This window comes from Pongo abelii, chromosome 6, assembly GCF_028885655.2.
Source record: "Pongo abelii isolate AG06213 chromosome 6, NHGRI_mPonAbe1-v2.0_pri, whole genome shotgun sequence".
In the NCBI taxonomy this organism is placed as follows: Eukaryota; Metazoa; Chordata; class Mammalia; order Primates; family Hominidae; genus Pongo; species Pongo abelii.
The window spans coordinates 32,205,233-32,222,853 of NC_071991.2; the positions used below are offsets into that span (position 1 = coordinate 32,205,233).

A 17,621-nucleotide genomic window follows, 5' to 3' on the forward strand; every position below is an offset into this window, starting at 1 on the left:
AAAAATATTTTCCCTTCTTTTCATTTTGAGAAAACGTATTTTCTTAACACTGCTTCCAGGTAAAATTATCTTTCCCATGCTTTCCTTTCAAATATCTCTGCACTGCCCCCACAATTCTTTTTTTGAGATGGCATCTTGCTCTGCTGCCCAGGCTACACTGCAGTGGTGCGATCTCGGCTCACTGCAAGCTCCACCTCCCGAGTTCACGCCATTCTCCTGCCTCAGCCTCTCGAGTAGCTGGGGCTACAGACACCCGCCACCATGCCCGGCTAATTTTTTTGTATTTTTAGTAGAGACGGGGTTTCACCGTGTTAGCCAGGGTGGTCTGGATCTCCTGACCTCGTGATCCGCCCGCTTCGGCCTCCCAAAGTGCTGGGATTACAGGCGTGAACTACAGCGCCCGGCCCTGCCCCCACAATTCTAAACTCTCCCTGTACATCCCTTTTCATTACTAATTTGATCTTTAACTAATGACAATCTCATTTCTGCCATTACTCTTCTAGTGAGATTGCTTTCCTTATTTGTGGTTCAAAACACGCTCTGCAGCCATGATCCTCAAGCTCTCTATTCTTAACAAACTGTAAGCCCAAGTGTTCTTAGCTAAAGAGATCCTCCACCCAACTGTTAGAATGAGCCATAGACTGGCGTTCTGTTCACTGCCTTTGTCTTCTCCTTTCTACATGTTTTATTCTTTGAACGCATCACCTGGTGACCATTTAAATTTAAAAGTCCTGCTAGCAATTACAGTCATGTGCTGCCTGACAACATTTTGTCACATACATGATGATGATCCCATAAGATTATGATACATACTTTTACTGTACCTTTTCCATGATTAGGTATGTTTAGACACACAACTACTTTGCATTGTGTTACAATTGCTGTACTAGTTTGTACCCTGGGAGCAATAGGTTGTAGGATACAGCCTACGTGTGTTGCATGCTCTTGCATCTATGGTTATGTAAGTACACTCCATGGTGTTCACACCATGATGAAATTGCTTAATGATATATTTCCTAGAACATATTCCTGTCATTAAACATTGACTGTGTATTCAGAGCACAGGGTCTATCTTCCTGGACAACATGCAAATGTAGATTCTGAGCCATTTTGATAAAAATAGGTTTAGTGTGGTTGCCATTGAATTAAAATTATGTGGGGACCAGCTGCACTTTGGGCCACAGGCTACTCAATTCTCCAGAGTGTTACTCAGCCTTACATACCTTACCCACAGCCTCTTCACTGCTACTGAACCCAGCCTTCCAAAAACACAGTCATGCTCCTGGGGAAAATTTGGGATTGAGCTCCTGTGAGCCTCTGGTCACTACATTTTTATCAACTAATCAAGATATTATCTTGCTCTTTGTGTTTTTCTGTTTACAGACACCTTATCTAATATATATTGATAATTCATTAACACTGGACTTACAGCCAACAGTCCTATGAGTTATACTTAAATGAAGTGTTTTCTAACACAGGAATTTTCTCCATAAGGCACATCACAGCCTTCTTGCACTTAGGAACATTAGACAACACTTCAGCACTATACATAGGAACATTTTAAATGGGAAAATGACCAAGAAGAAGCACAAAAATTTAAAAATGTGACACTAAATGGACTTGAAGCGGACACTTGTTGGTTTGTTTATTATTCTTATTTATTTTTTATTTTTGAGATGGAGTCTCCCTCTGTCACCCAGGCTGGAGTGCAGTGGCGCAGTCTTGGCTCACTGCAACATTCACCCCCTGGATTCAAGCAATTCTCCTGCCTCAGCCTCCCAAGTAGCTGGGATTACAGATGCCCACCACCATGCCCAGCTAATTTTTTTGCATTTTTTTTTTAGTAGAAACGGGGTTTCACCATGTTGGCAAGGCTGGTTTCAAACTCCTGACCTGAAATGATCTGCCTGCCTCGGCCTCCCAAAGTGTTGGGATTACAGGTGTGAGCAGCTGCGCCTGGCATAGATGCTTGTTTATAGTATGAAAGTTGAGACAAGAACACAGTGTTCACTTTGTTCAGGCTCAGCTGAGAATGTGCATATTGAATGGCTCCAAATTTTTCACTCCTCTGCACATGTTCACAAATGACCTCAAAAGCACTGAAAATATTGATCTTGGAGTAACAACTCAATTTCAGCAAGTGGGTGGATTTACACATAAAATTCATGAATAATGAGGACATACTTTATGTATAGTTCTGTGGCTTCTTTATTGACTTGCACTAATTTAACAGCTGCTTAACTATTTAGAAACATTTTACAATAAAATTATTCCTACCTCCCTCAGGACACTCTCTTCCTTTCCTTGGCTAATTCTCCGCATATCTACAGTATCTCAAGCCAGATCCTGACTTTTGCTCGTGCTAAACCACAATTTTCACAATGTCATGTCCCTTGTATGCAATTTGTACAGTGATAGACATTGTTTACAAATTGAAGAGGCCCTCATCTTTCCCCAAAGATGCTTTACTTGCCCTCTGCCTGGTAGAAAGATTAGACTAGATAGAACTAATTTAAGGTTGTGCTGCAATTCTGGTAAAAGGTTTTTGTTTTTTGTCTTTTTTTCACCTGTGCCTCCACTCCTGCTATTGTGTGGCTTCCTCAATTTTCCAACTGAGAGCATGGAGTGCTTCCAGTCCTTAACCCCACTACTGTACATCCCAAACTCTGATATTTGTTTCCCCAGTACCACAAGACTGCTATAAATTCCAGTGTTCTTTAGATTTTTCTGCTTTGCTTTTTATCATCCTATGCCATCCAGTTTTAAATTTTGGCAAGTAGCAACTGATGATTGGACTGATTTCTCTGTCTTTCTCTTCCAAAATCACTATATTTGTCTGTGAAGCCTCCTAGACTGCCAAAATTTTAGTTGGTTTCTTTGTTTCAGAAAGATGAACCTCTAACTATATGTTTTGCCTGGATTTATATGCTCAGAATTAGAAAATATACTCAGGGAAAATGGCTACAAAATATAGCCTCATCTCTCCCCAGGTCTCAAAGATCTTGGTCCCTCAAGGCTCCAAAAGCTTCAGCAGGTCCCCACTGCCTTCTAGTATATATATATATATAATATTATGTTTAGGTCTTAGCAGAAATATTTTCCCACAACTAATTAATTCATAATAGCCACAGGTAGACCTCTCAATGAATTTTCCCTAAGAACTCTTTGTCTTCTTCCTACTGCTTGTCTATTCATGGTTGGCCATCTCCATTTTTCTGCTGGTTGACTATTAGATTTTAATAATAGGGCAATGTGAACCTTCATGAATTTCCATACTGAAAACTGATTTTTCTTTCTTTGGTGCTTTTGTCTTCTCTGCGATATCTTGACCTGCATAATTTATTAGGAGTACTAATATTCAGGTGTCATGAGAGCCATTGGTTTCTACGTCCTTTTAACGTTACCTAGCTATATCTTTTTCACTGTGAATAAGACCTCTTTATTATTCATTTTCCATGCCCTTACCTTACATGATGATGTGTGGACACCTGCAAGTAGAATGAAAGTAAAATATGCATTTGTTTGATATAAATTAATTCAATGCATAAGTTAAGTATGATTAGGTCTTTTTTTTTTTTGAGATGCAGTCTTGCTGTGTCACCCACGCTGGAGTGCAGTGGCGTGATCTCAGCTCACTGCAAGCTCTGCCTCCTGGGTTCACCCCATTTTCCTGCCTCAGCCTCCTGAGTAGCTGGGACTGCAGGTGACTGCCACCGTGCCCGGCTAATTTTTTGTATTTTTTAGTAGAGATGGGGTTTCACCATGTTAGCCAGGATGATCTCAATCTCCTGACCCCATGATCCGCTTCTAAGAAGGCTCTCTTTCAGTGGAACAACTCTGTATTGGATTTTTTTCTTAATAATAATATTTGTAATATGTTTTAGACACTGCTGACATGCAAATTTACCTTTGCAGAGTAACAAGTTGAAATTCATTTTTTTGTTTCTTATTTTGAATGAGTTTATCAGATTTTTGTTTTATAGAAAGAGGAAATTTTTCAATATAGTTATATTTAAGCTTACAAATGAAGAAAGGGTGATTTTATTTGTTTTGTTTTTTCTTTCTATGCTTGTTGAGATGTTTTTCCAGAAAATATTAAGAGAATCAAAAAGTAAGCAAAAACAAGGAGAAAATAATTTCAAATCACACATTTGAGAAAGGATTTGTATCAAAATATGCAAGAAGTCTTAAATATTAACAATTAAAATCAAACAGCCCAATTACATAATGAAGAAAAATTATAAATAGACTGAATGAATATAAAGATGAAACTTAAAATGACTTGTCATTAGGGAAAGGCAAAATAAAACCATAACGAGAAACCCCTACAATCTATTATAATGACTACAATCTAAAAAAAAAAAACAACTGACACTACCAACTGCTGTGGAGAATTCAGGGCAATAGGAACTCTAATTCTTTTCTGGTGGAAATGCAGAATGGGACAGTCACTTTGGAAGGCAGGGAGTTTCTAAAAACATTAAACCTAAAACCTAAAAACATTAAAAACATAGTCTTACCATGGTATCCAGCAGTTGAACTCCCATATATTTACCCAACTGATTTCAAAACCTATTTCCACACCCAAGCCTGTATATGAATTTTTACAGTAGCTTTATTTATAATTGCCAAAACTTCGAAGCAATCAAGATAGTCTTCAAGAGATGAATGGGCCTGGTACAGTGGCTCACGCCTGTAATCCCAGCACTTTGGGAGGCCAAGATGGGCAGATCACTTGAGGCTAAGAGTTCAAGACCAGCCTGGCCAACATGGCAAAACTCCCTCTCTACAAAAAATACAAAAATTAGCCAGGCATGCTGGCCCATGTCTGTAAGCCCAGCTACTCAGGAAGATGAGGCATGAGAATTGCTTGAACCCTAGAGGTGGAGGTTGCAGTGAGCCAAGATTGCACCACTGCACTCCAGCCTGGGTGACAGAACAAGACACTGTCTTTAAAAAAAAAAAGAGAGAGAGAAATGGATAAACAATTTTCTTACAAATATATGATGGAATATTATTCGTCAATAAAAAGGAATGAGCTATCAAGTCCTGAAAATTAGTAGATGAATCGTAAATGCACATTATTAAGTGAAAAAAAAATCTGAAAAGGCTACGTACCATATACCAATTATATGGTATTCTGAAAAAATAAAAATTATAGAGACAATAAGATCAGTGGTTTCCAGAGACTAAGGCAGAGAAGTATTGAATGAGTGAATGACGGTAGTTTTAGGGTTATGAAACTATTCTCAGTTTTTGATGAGCCCAGTAATGGTGGGCTCATGACACCAAGTATTTCCTAAGTGCTCATAGCACAAAATGTGTATATTAATGTATACAGTTAAATATTTTCACAGAGCAGAAGTTTTTAATTGTATTGTAGTCTATATTATTATTATTATATTTTTCTTTTTGGATTGTGCTGTTAAGAACTCCCACCTAGTTCAAAGTCACGTAGAATGTTTTCACTTACTTTTTCTCCTATAAGATTTACAGTTTTGCATTATATATTTAGGTCTATGGTCTTTTTTGACTTAATTTTGATGTAAGGTTGTGTAAGGTTTGTGTCTGATTATATTATTTTGGATATACAGATCCAGCTGTTTCAACACTGTTTTTTGAAAAGACTATTATTTTTTCTATTAAATTACCTTCCCTCCCTTTTCAAAGATTGCTTCACTGGGTTTGTGTGGTTTCATTTTTGTATTATGTGTTCTGTTATATTTATTTATGAATCTATTTTTCACCAGTACCACATGACTCAATTACAGTAGCTTTATAATTTGTCTTGAATTAGGGTGGTGACAGTCTTTCAACTTTGTTCTTCTTCAGTATTGTATTGGCAAATCTGAGTCTTGTGACTTCCCATATAAATTTAACAATTAGTGTGTCAATATCCACAAAACAACTGGCTGAGATACTGAGTGGGAAGGCATAGAATCTATATATCAACTTGAGAAGAGTTGACATCTTAATAATATTTAGTGTTCCTGTCAATGAGCAAACAGTATCTCTCACATAACTGAATTTCTTTGTTTTCTTTCATCAGAGTATTGTAGTTTTATACATATGGATTCTATACAAATTTTTATTTATTTAATTCTAGGCATTTAATTTTTGGAGCTATATTAAATGGTACTTTTAATTTCAAATGTCAATTATTCATTGTTGTTATATTTGAAAGCAATTAACTTTTGCATATTAACCTTGCATCCTATGACCTTGCTATAATCACTTATAAGTTCTAGCAATTTTTTGTGAATTCTTTGGGATTTTCTGGATAGATGATTATAATTATAACCATAATTAGATCATCGGAGAACAAAGACAAGTTTTCTTTCTAATTAGCATAACTTTCATGCCCTCTGTTTTTCTTATTGCATGCACTGAGACTTCGAGAACAATGTTGGAGAGATGTGGTGAGATAGGCATGTCTACTGATAACACATTCCCTGAATTTTTACTTTTCTGAGAAAGTTTTTATTTCTTCTTCACTTTTGAAGAATAATAACAGTAGAGAATTCTAAATTGGCATCTTGGGTTTTTTGTGTTTTTTTCTTTTCTCATTCAACAATTTTTAGTATTTCACTTCACTTTCTTCTGACTTGTGTGGTTTCAGATGGGAAGTCATATATAACTCTTATTCCTGTTCTTCTATGGAGGAACTGCCTCATTCTCCCCATGTGACTTCCTTCAACACTTTCTCTTTGTCCTTTGTTTCATGCAGTTTGACTATGATATGCCTAGATGAAGACTTTTTGGTTTTTCACCCTGCATGGTTTTCACTGTGCCTCCTGGATCTGTGGTTTATTGTATGTCATTTATTTTAAAAAATTCTCAGTCATTATTAATTCAAATATTCCTTTTGTTTCTTTATTCTTTTTCTACTATTCCTATTATATGCATTTATAGCTTTTGTAATTATCCCTCAGTTTGGGGTGTTCTGGTATATTTTTAAATTTTTTGGTTTCTGTATTTCAATTTGGGAAGTTTCTATTACATATGTTCAGACTCAGTGATTTTTCCTCAGCTGTGTCCAGTCTAAGAATGAGTCCATTATAGAAAGTCTTTTTCTCTACTACAGTGTTTTTGTTATCTGGCATTTTCTTTTGTTTGTTTCTTAAATTTTCCATCTGTATGCACGTTACCCATATGTTCTTGTGTATTGATGACTTTTTCATTAGACTCCTTAATATATTATTCTAAGTTATTTTAAATTCCTGGTCTAATATTTCCAGAGTCTCTTCCATACCTGATGCTGGTTCTGATGCTTGCTTGTCTCTCCAGCCTGTGTGTTTTCTTGCCTTTCAGCTTTGCAGTGTGTGTTGAAAGCCAGACACAATGTGTCAGGTCATTAGGGTTTGAATGTGATACTTTCTGTACCTCGGACTAGGAGTTGGTCTGAGTTGAATGTCTGCTCTAACTGCAAGTGACAGAGGTTTTATTTTACTATAGTGTTTTTTTTTTAATTGTTCTCCACTTATGTGAGATACAATACTAGAAGATATTGGAATTGCCTAATTGATGTTCTTCCAACTCAGATAAGGTTCTGGTAAAATAGTTTCTCTACAGAGAAGGTTTCTGTTATTGAGAATGCTCTGAGCGTATTTCAGAATGTTTTTTTCTCCCATTCCTGCCCAAAACACAAGTGGATTTTTGTCTATTCTTCATTGAGTAAGGCTGTGAGAACTACGTTTGGTAAAACTCATGAAATTGTGGGGCCTCAGTCTAGACCCTCAGAGAGTTTTTACCTCAAGCTAATCCACATTCAGTTGGCAATAATTCATCACAATTATCATTCTTTTTTCCTATCACTTATTGGTTTTAGCATATTTTTCTTCACTGCTGGAAGCAGATCTTCACTATACTTCTCTGTGTTCATCTGTCTCTCCAGACTTTGGAATGGCAGTTTGTCTTATGACCTCGATTTCTGATGGATATGAGAAGTCATCGATTTTCAGTTCGCTCAGCTCTTTCCTTATTTGAGGTCAGGAGTGATGCCTTTTAATCTCTTTATATCTTGAAGCTAATATGAAGTTTCTTCTTCATATTTGAAGGATTATTTCAGTGGATATATAATTTTTATGTTGGTGGCTTTATTTTCTTTCAATGCTTCAAATATTTCATTTCATTCACTTCCTGGTTGAATGGTTTCAGAGGATAATTTTATTCTAGTTCATATCTTTTTTCTTCTATAGCTAAGGTGTTTGCTTCTCTAACTTTCTGGTTTCTTTCAAGATTTTCTCTTTTTCTGTATTTTGTTTTCTGCAGTTTGAAAATAATATTTCTAGGCGTAGAGATTTTTGTTGTTGTTCTTAGCAAGCTTGGTCTATTCTGAGTTTTTTTCTTTTAAACTCTGGTTTGATGTCTGTATTAGTCCATTTTCATGCTGGTAATAAAGACATACCCAAGATGAGGTAATTCATACAGGAAAAAGTTTCAATGGACTTACTGTTCCATGTGGCTGGGAAAACCTCACAATCATGGCAGAAGCCAAGGAAGAGGAAGTCACATCTTACATGGATGCAAGCAGGCAAAAAGAGAGCTTGTGCAGGGAAACTCCTCTTATAAAACCATCGGATCTTGTGAGACTTATTCAATATCATGAGAGCAACATGGGAAAGACCTGCCCCCATTAATCAATTACCTCCCACAGCGTCCCTTCCACAACACATGGGACTTCAAGATGAGATTTGGGTGGGGACACAGCCAAACCATAACATTCCACTCCTGGCTGCTCCCAAATCTCATGTCCTCACATCTCAAAACCAACCATGACTTCCCAGCAGTCCCCCAAAGTCTTCACTCATTTCAACATTAACTCAAAAGTCCACAGTCAAAAGTCTCATCCAAGAAAAGGCAAGTCCCTTTCATCTATGAGCCAGTAAAATCAAAAGCAGGTTAGTTACTTCCTAGATACAATGGGGGGTACAGGTATTGGATAGATACAGCAATTCCAAATGGAAGAATTTGCCCAAAAGAAAGGGACTACAGGACCCATGCAAGTCTGAAATCCAGCAGGGCAGTCAAATCATAAAGCTCCAAAATGATCTCCTTTGACTCCATGTCTCACATCTGGGTCATGCTGATGCAAGAGGTGGGTTTCCATGGTCTTGGGCATCTCCACCTCTGTGGCTATGCAGGGTACAGTCTCCCTCCTGGCTGCTTTCATGGGATGGCATTCAGTGTCTATGGCTTTTTCAGGTGCACAGTGCAAGCTGTTGGTGGATCTACTATTCTGCGGTCTGGAGGATGGTGACCCTCTTCTTACAGCTCTGCTAGGCCGTATCCCAGTGGGGATTCTATGTGGGGGCTCACACACCACTTTTCCCTTCCACATTGCCCTAGCAGAGGTTCTCCTTGAGGGCTCCATCCCTGAAGCAAACTTCTGCCTGGACATCCAGGGATTGCCATTAATCCTCTGAAATCTAGACAGAGGTTCCCACACCTCAATTCTTGACTGTGCACCTACATGCTCAACACCACATGGAAGTTGCCAAGGCTTGGGACTTGCACTCTCTGAAGCCATGTCCCAAGCTATACATTGGTTCTTTTTAGCCATGGCTAGAGTGGCTGGGACATGGGACACCAAGTCCCTAGGCTGCACAAAGCAGGCAGGGGCCTGGGCCGGGCCTACAAAACCATTTTTTCCTCCTAGATCTCCAGTTCTGTGAGGTGAGGGGCTGCCACAAAGATCTCTGACATGCCCTGGAGACATGTTCCCCATCATCTGGGCAATTAACATTTGCTTCCTCATTACTTATGCAAATGTCTGCAGCTGGCTTGAATTTCTCCTCAGGAAATGAGATTTTCCTTTCTATTGCATTGTCAGGCTGCAACTTTTCTGAACTTTTATGCTCTGTTTCCATTTTAAAACTGAATGCCTTTAACAGCACCTGAGTCAGCTCTTTAATGCTTTGCTGCTTAGAAATTTCTTCTGCCAGATATCCTAAATCATCTCTTTCAAGTTCATAGTTCCACACATCTCCAGTGAAGGGGCTAAATGCTGCCAGTTTCTTTGCTAAAACATAACAAGAGTTACCTTTGCTCCAGTTCCCGACAACTTCCTTATGTCCATCTGAGACCACCTCAGCCTGGATTTCATTGTCCATATCATTATCAGCATTTTGGGCAAAGGCATTCAACAAGTCTCTAGGAAGTTCCAAACTTTTTGACATTTTTCTGTCTTCTGAGCCCTCCAAACTGCCCTAACCTCTGCCTATTACCCAGTTCCAAAGTTGCTTCCACATTTTTGGGTATCTTTTCACAGAGCCCCACTGTACTGGTGCCAATTTACTATATTAGTTATCTTTCATGCTACTAACAAAGACAAACATGAGACTCAGTAATTTACATAGAAAAAAAGTTTTAATGGACTTACAGTTCCATGTGGCTGGGAATTGTGTGGGGAAGCCTCACAATCATGGCGGGAGACAAAGAGAAGCAAGTCATGTCTTACATGGATGGGAGCAGGAAAGAGAGAGCTTGTGCAGGGAAACTCCCCCTTATAAAACTATTAAATCTCATGATACTTATTCACTATCATGAGAACAGCATGAAAAAGACCTGCCCTCATGATTCAGTTACTTCCTGCTGGCTCCCTCCCACAACATGTGGGAATTCAAGATGAGATTTGGGTGGGGACACACAGTCAAACCATATTAGTGTTTCATATGGTTTGCCCCCTTGGTCCCCACCCAAATTTTATCTCAGTTGTAATCCTCACATGTCCAGGGAGGGACCTATGATCCTCAAGTTTTAAGGGAAGCAGGTGATTGGATCATGGGGATGGTTTCTTACATGCTGTTCTCATGATAGTGAGTGAGTTATCATGAGATCTGATGGTTTTATAAGTATTTGACAGTTCATCCTTCACACTCACTCTCTCCTGCCTGACACAGTGTAAGACATGCCTGCTTCCCCTTGTGCCATGGTTGTAAGCTTCCTGAGGCCTTCCTAGCTAGGTGGAACTGTGAACCAATTAAACCTATTTTCCTCATATATTACCCAGTCTCTGGCAGTTCTTTATGGCAGTGTGAAAACAGACTAAGACAGTGTGACTTATTAATTTTGAAAAATTGTTGAACACTATTGATTCAAATATTTTTTTCTGCTCTGTCTTCTGTTTCTTCTCCTAATATTCATATTATGTGTATATTAAACTTTTTAAAGTTGCTCTTCTTTTCTTGGATGTTGTGTTGTTTTTTTCTTTTAATTTTTTTTTTTACTCTTTTCATTTTGGTTTGAAAAGTTTCCATTGAGAAATTTTAAGTGTACTGATTTTTCCCTTGTCCATGCCCAGTCTTCAGAGGAACCCATCAAAGGCATTCTCCAACTTTGTTACAATGAGTTTGATTCCTAGTGTTGCCTTTTGTTTTATTTTTTGAGTTCCCTTTTCATAACCCATTGGTTCTTTTTCCATTAGATCCCTTAATATATTAATCATACCAACGTTAATTTCTCTGTCTGATAATTCTAACACATTATGTCTGAGCCTGGTTCTAGTGATTTTTTTCCTCTTCAAATAGTTTCTTCTGCCTTTATTGCATGCCTTATGATGTTGAATGGACTATAGCATTTAATGCAAGTTTTTATATTAATCTTTCCTGTCAATTTGCTGAGTTCAATACATTCTATAGCAGTATGTGCCAGAGGACTCAGATTCTTCTAGTGTTTTTTGTTTGTTTGTTTGTTTGTTTGTTTGTTTTTTGAGACAGAGTCTCGCTCTGTCACCCAGGCTGGAGTGCAGTGGTGCAATCTCAGCTCACTGCAAGCTTTGCCTCCCAGGTTCACGTCATTCTTCTGCCTCTGCCTCCTGAGTAGCTGGGACTACAGGTGCCCACCATCATGCCTGGCTAATTTTTTGTATTTTTAGTAGAGACGGGGTTTCGTCATGTTAGCCAGGGTGGTCTCAATCTCCTGACCTTGTGATCCACCTGCCTCGGCCTCCCAAAATGCTGGGATTATAGGTGTGAGCCACTGCTCCTGGCCATGTTTTTGTTTTTGTTTCCTCTTTTGACGTTGGGCTTTCCCAACTCCTCCTCCTCATAAAGCATCTGAGAATGACAGCTCTTTCCACTGCAGTCCATTGCTATTCTGAGCCCTATTGGTGTGGCAGTAAGGCGTGGAAAGAGTTATCACTCTGTAATCTTATGATTCCATCCAAGCCTTTCAGTGATCGAACCTTCATAAAAGGTCCTGCAGTGGTGTATTCCACTTACCTCTATGCCAGACCTTAAGGCTAATGGAGAAGGAGTTGGGCTGGAGTTCCTGCGGATGAGATAAAGGAATTCTTGTAAATTCCTTTCCCCTGAAGAGTAGTCCTTTGTTATAGAAAAAACTCTGGGCACATTTCACAGTGATTACTCTTCCCCTGACAAGAGCCAGTAGGTGTCTTTCTTAGAGCTTTACTGTGAAAATATGATGGAATGCCTGGTGGTTGAACCCACAGTGTGAGGACCTCCCTCAGACTTTGGACTCCAGTTTTGTTCTCCACCACACTATTCCATGTTCAGCTCCAGTAATTCTTCATTATCATTCAAGTCTTCCTGAGAGTTTGTAGTCTAGCAGCTCCAGGTCAGCAATCTCAGCTATGATTCTCTTGATTCATCCCTCTCCCCAGACTGTGGAAGGATGATTTGCTCTACAACATCATTTCCCCAATGGGCCCAAGAAGCGTTGTTGATTATATTCTTGTTCACATTTGTTTGTTTGTTTGTTCGTTTACTTATTGATTGATGTTATGAGGATGTGGTGTCACCTTTCAGTCTCTTTAAATGTCAAAGCTGAAACCAGGAGACTACGATTTTTGTGCAAAAAGTTTCAAGGATTATTTGCATCACTGTAACTCTATAATAGGAACATTGCTTTTTATTAAAGAATAATTCCTTTCATTTTGTCTTTACTTCACCATTTAAAAAAAACCCTAGTGATATGCAAGGTTCACATATTGCACAATAACAAACTTATATCTCTAAAGGCAGTCTTTTTAATTGTATTTATCACAGGTGTTACAATTTTCTGCTTAACACTGTATTTAGTAAGGCATCAAATTTTCTCTAGGTTACAGATAGCTTTATTTCATCGAAAATCAATTTGCAGTTTTAATGCGGGCACATTTTCCCCACAATAACAACTTCCTGTTGTGAAGCAGAACGAAAAATAATAATTTAATTATGTGCATTAAGGCCTCAAATTTTGAATCTAATTGTTTGTATGCAGAAGCATAGTTTATGAACTGTTAGTCTTATTTTTATGGTGAGATTTGGGCTCGGGGTCTTGGTGAATGATTTCTTCATTTAATGGACTTAAATATTATCTCTCAAGCTGCCAAATAACTTGTGGACATGCATTATCATTTTGTGCATGTGCCCTAGAGAGAAACAAATGTAAAAGGTCTACGCGTTAAGCATTCAGCAGAGAAAAGTAAACAACATCCCCTAAAATGCAATTATATGAAATCATCTCTCAGAAATATAAGAAGCACTTTTATTTGAATTGAAAAAATTCATCAAATAATGTAGAGTTTAGACATAACTGTTTGATAATAATTTGTTGCTTCATCCAAATTTTAAAATAGCAGCAACAACTATAGAATAACTATGCAAAGTTCTGCATTCTGAAACTATCCATCACACAGTATATTTTAGCCAAGGTGTTTCTAATTTCACATGCTTGTAAATACATGTGGGAGATCAAAGGCTTTTCTAAACTGAGAAAACAAAATGATATAAGGCTATTACTTTTTTGTTTTTGTTTCTTACGTGTGTAATTCTCAGCAGAATTGGAAATTTAAAGCTTTTCTAAATGAACAGATTTGCACCTTTACGCCCTTGTCTCCCAGCGAATTGGCCATGCTCATTTACAGGGATATATAACTAACACAATGTTAGGAATAAAGAAAGTTTGAGCTTGAGAAAATGTCACAAAGGGACATCAGTAAGAAGCATTTCGAAAATTTGGAGACATGAATTATAAATGAAAATGGAAGCACTGCCTTCCTCAGATAGTAGAAATTTCATTTAGATCCTAGCACGTATGCTTAATTGATTAACTGGAGAATTTGTTACGAATCACAACAGAATATTTTAGCTACTCACAAATCCTTGTAAATGCCTTACTTATATTGCCTCTGTATCCGGCCTTTTGAAATTTTCAATATATTTTTCTTTGCCCTTAGCATACACTTGTCTTCTTTCTTCTTTTCTAAAGAGCACGCATTGCAAAAACATCATGGCTTCTTCATTCATCATGTTTTCAATGCACGTTATAGCTTGGATGCTCAAATCTGGAATATCTCTATGATATCATTATTTCTTTAAGTATAGAAAACCCAAAATGAATCAAGACACTGCTGAGGTTTGGCCTCCTACAAATTATTGAGGTTCTATTACTTCTTTCCCTACTGTATGTAAAAGAATTGTATTAGTCAGTGTTCTCCCGAGAACTAGAACCAATAAGATATATATAGTCCCATGATCTGTTGTCTGCAAACTGGAGATCCAGGAAAATTGGTGGTGTAGTTCCAATCCGAATCGGAAGGCCTGAGAGCCAGGGTGACAATTATATAAATCCCAGTCCAAGATCAAGAGAAGACTGAAGTTCCAAGTCAAGCAGCAAGCAGACAGGGAGTGAATTCTCCCTTCTGCCTTTTGTTCTATTCATGACATGAACTGGTTGAAAGACGCCCACTCCATTGAGGAGGGCAATCTAATTTACTGAGTCCACCAATTCAAATGCTAATTTCTTGTGGAAACACCCTCACAGAGACACACAGAAAAGAACTCTAATCTACACACCTGTGGCTCAGTAGACTTAACATAAAATTAACCATCACAAAAGTTAACCTACCAGGCCTAACTGCTTATTCTTAAAATGTCCTGCTTACAAGGTTGGCCCTCTGATGGTGTCCAGGAACTTGGATTTCAGGGGAGTTCCTGCTACTCTCAGAACAGATTGGAGTGGCTCGCTATGCCTAACCGAACAAATCATATGGTTTCTGCTGAACACACTTTCCTCGTGGATTCCTGGCATTCTGGTATGTGCCAGGCAGACAATGCCTATGTAACCAGCTCCTGGTAAAAACCCTGGGCACCAAGTCCCTCTTGAACTTCTACCAACCCTGGTGTCTCCACTGGGATAGGATTCAAAGCCTGAGCCTGATTTCTTCCAGAATTCACCCCCCACACATTTTTCCTTTGTTGAATTTATTTTACATCCTTTTGCTGTAGTAAATCCTAGCCATGGGTATGCTGTATGCTGGGTCCTGTGAGTTCTGGACAATCACAGGATCTGAAGCTGGTCTTGGAGTTCCTGAACATATCTACATTCTAAGGTTTTATTGATTTTGTCTAGAACGACACCAGCTGTCTCACTATATCAAATTGCTACCTCCTACGCAGCTTTACTGTATGTTATTTCAACAATATATTTAATCCTTTTGATTCTAGGATAGATATTTTTGCTTTTCTTCTAACTAGTTTGAGGTAATAAATAAATAATAATAAATAAAGACACCTCTTAAAATCATAATTTATAAACCTGCATATAAAAGAATGAATCTATAAGGCCCCTTTTTCAACAGTCTGGAAATATTGGGAATATTCTGTGTTGATCTTGTTGGGGGGTTGCCTTATCTTTTTTATTGCATAATATTAAAAGCATAAAATGTCAATTTAAATGTAAATATTTTCTTTGTACCTTATCTTACCCTATTGGCACATTAAATGTTGACTGTATTGTTGTTGTTCTGTCAGTTGGAGTGCCTTGGCTGCAAGTAATAGATTACCTGAAGCAGAATTCAATGTCTTAAACAATGAAGAGTTTAACATCACGAACAACAAGACATCCTGGAAAATGTGATTCTAGGATCAGTTAATTAAGTACCACCCAACACCACCAAGGACCTAAGTGCCATTTCTATTTCTGTTTTGTGTCCTCAGCAGTTGAAATGTGTCTTCAGTCTTGCCCTCTGATGACGGAAAGATCATTTCCACAACTCCAGGCATCTGATTCTCACAATCTCAGTCAAAATACAAAAAGAACAGTATCTCCAAGCACAATTTTTTTAAATCAGGGTAAAGAATATTTTTCTTACACAAATACCTGAAGATATATATATATAAATGTATAATTTTTATTTTTAAAACACAGGATGTCTCTGTGTCACACAGGCTGTGTCATGATCATAGGTCATTGTAGCCTCAAACTCCTAGTTCAAGCAGTCCTCCTGCTTCAGTCTCCTGAGCAGCTGGGTTTACAGGCATTTGCCAACATGCCTGGCTAATTTTTGTATTTTTGTAGAAATGAGGTCTCACTATGTTGCCTAGGCTGGTCTTGAACTCCTATCTTCAGTGATCTTCCTGCCTTGGGCTCCCAAAATGCTAGGATTACATGTGTGAGCCACTATGATTGGCCAACCTTTATATATTTTGTTGGCCACTGTGCTAATTACATTGACAAACCTTGGCAAAACCATTCTCTGTCAAGATAAAGAGAATTATCATAATTTTATTTAGATTGGGCAAAAACTACATCTTGTGGCCAGGAAGGGACCAATGCCCATGAGTACATGAGAAGATGAACATGAGAAGAAAAGTTCCAACATCTGCCAGGGAGGGAAGAGGAAGAATGGCAACAGGATAGACCATCAATTCTATCTGCCACTGAGCTTCCATCCAACAAGCTTCCTCTACATTTCAGACCTTAACAGCATGGCATGTACAAGAAGTAACTACTCAGATATCAAACAGGAAAGGTTGTGAACAAATCATCTGTTGTTGCTTTCTTAATTTTACCCAAACTGTTTACTTTTCATTGTTTCCATATTGAGTAAAATTGGATTTAAGGAACATGAGCATTTGCAATACCATTCACTCATTTTCTTTTTCTTGAAAGTCTCTTCTTTGTTTTTAAGATAATCCACTTTAAATGCAATTTCATATGCATTCGTCTAATTGCTGAAAATTTCAACTTCATCTACAATGCTGCTTGTTTCTTGGATCTTAGAGCAGTTTTTTTCTGCTCTTCATGAAAACTGTCATCTGGAAAAACTAGATGTTCTCTCATCTGCTTCTGTTATTTACATTTACAACACTTTTCAATAGTTTATTGGATCCAAGAGGTCAAGGATCATTTCATGTTCTTTCGTTGTACTTGCATCTGTTAAGAATTAGCTAAGAATTCAAAAAAACTTTTGACAGGGCATAATACTTTTTTATTTATTTATTTATTTATTTTTTGAGACAGAGTCTCACTCTGTTGCCCAGGCTGGAGTGCAGTGGCACAATCTCTGCTCACTGCAACTCTGCCTCCTGGGTTCACGCCATTCTCCTGCCTCGGCCTCCCAAGTAGCTGGGACTACAGGCGCCTGCCACCACGGCTGGCTAATTTTTTTGTTTGTTTGTTTTTGTATTTTTAGTAGAGATGGGGTTTTGCTGTGTTATCCAGGAGGGTCTCGATATCCTGACCTTGTGATTCGCCCGCATTGGCCTCCCAAAGTGCTGGGATTACAGGCGTGAGCCACCGAGCCCAGCTGACAGGGCATGATACTTTTTATGATTTCTTTATTTTTTAGTTTTTTGGCTTTCCTATTTATAATTCAGAATATAGTATCATCTATT

General features: G+C 38.2%; 1 pseudogene; it reads right to left on the bottom strand.

Annotated features, from left to right (window-relative positions):
• LOC100462593 (ribosome-binding protein 1-like) overlaps positions 1-17,621 on the bottom strand; it is a 43,136-nt pseudogene that overhangs the window by 8,442 nt on the left and 17,073 nt on the right.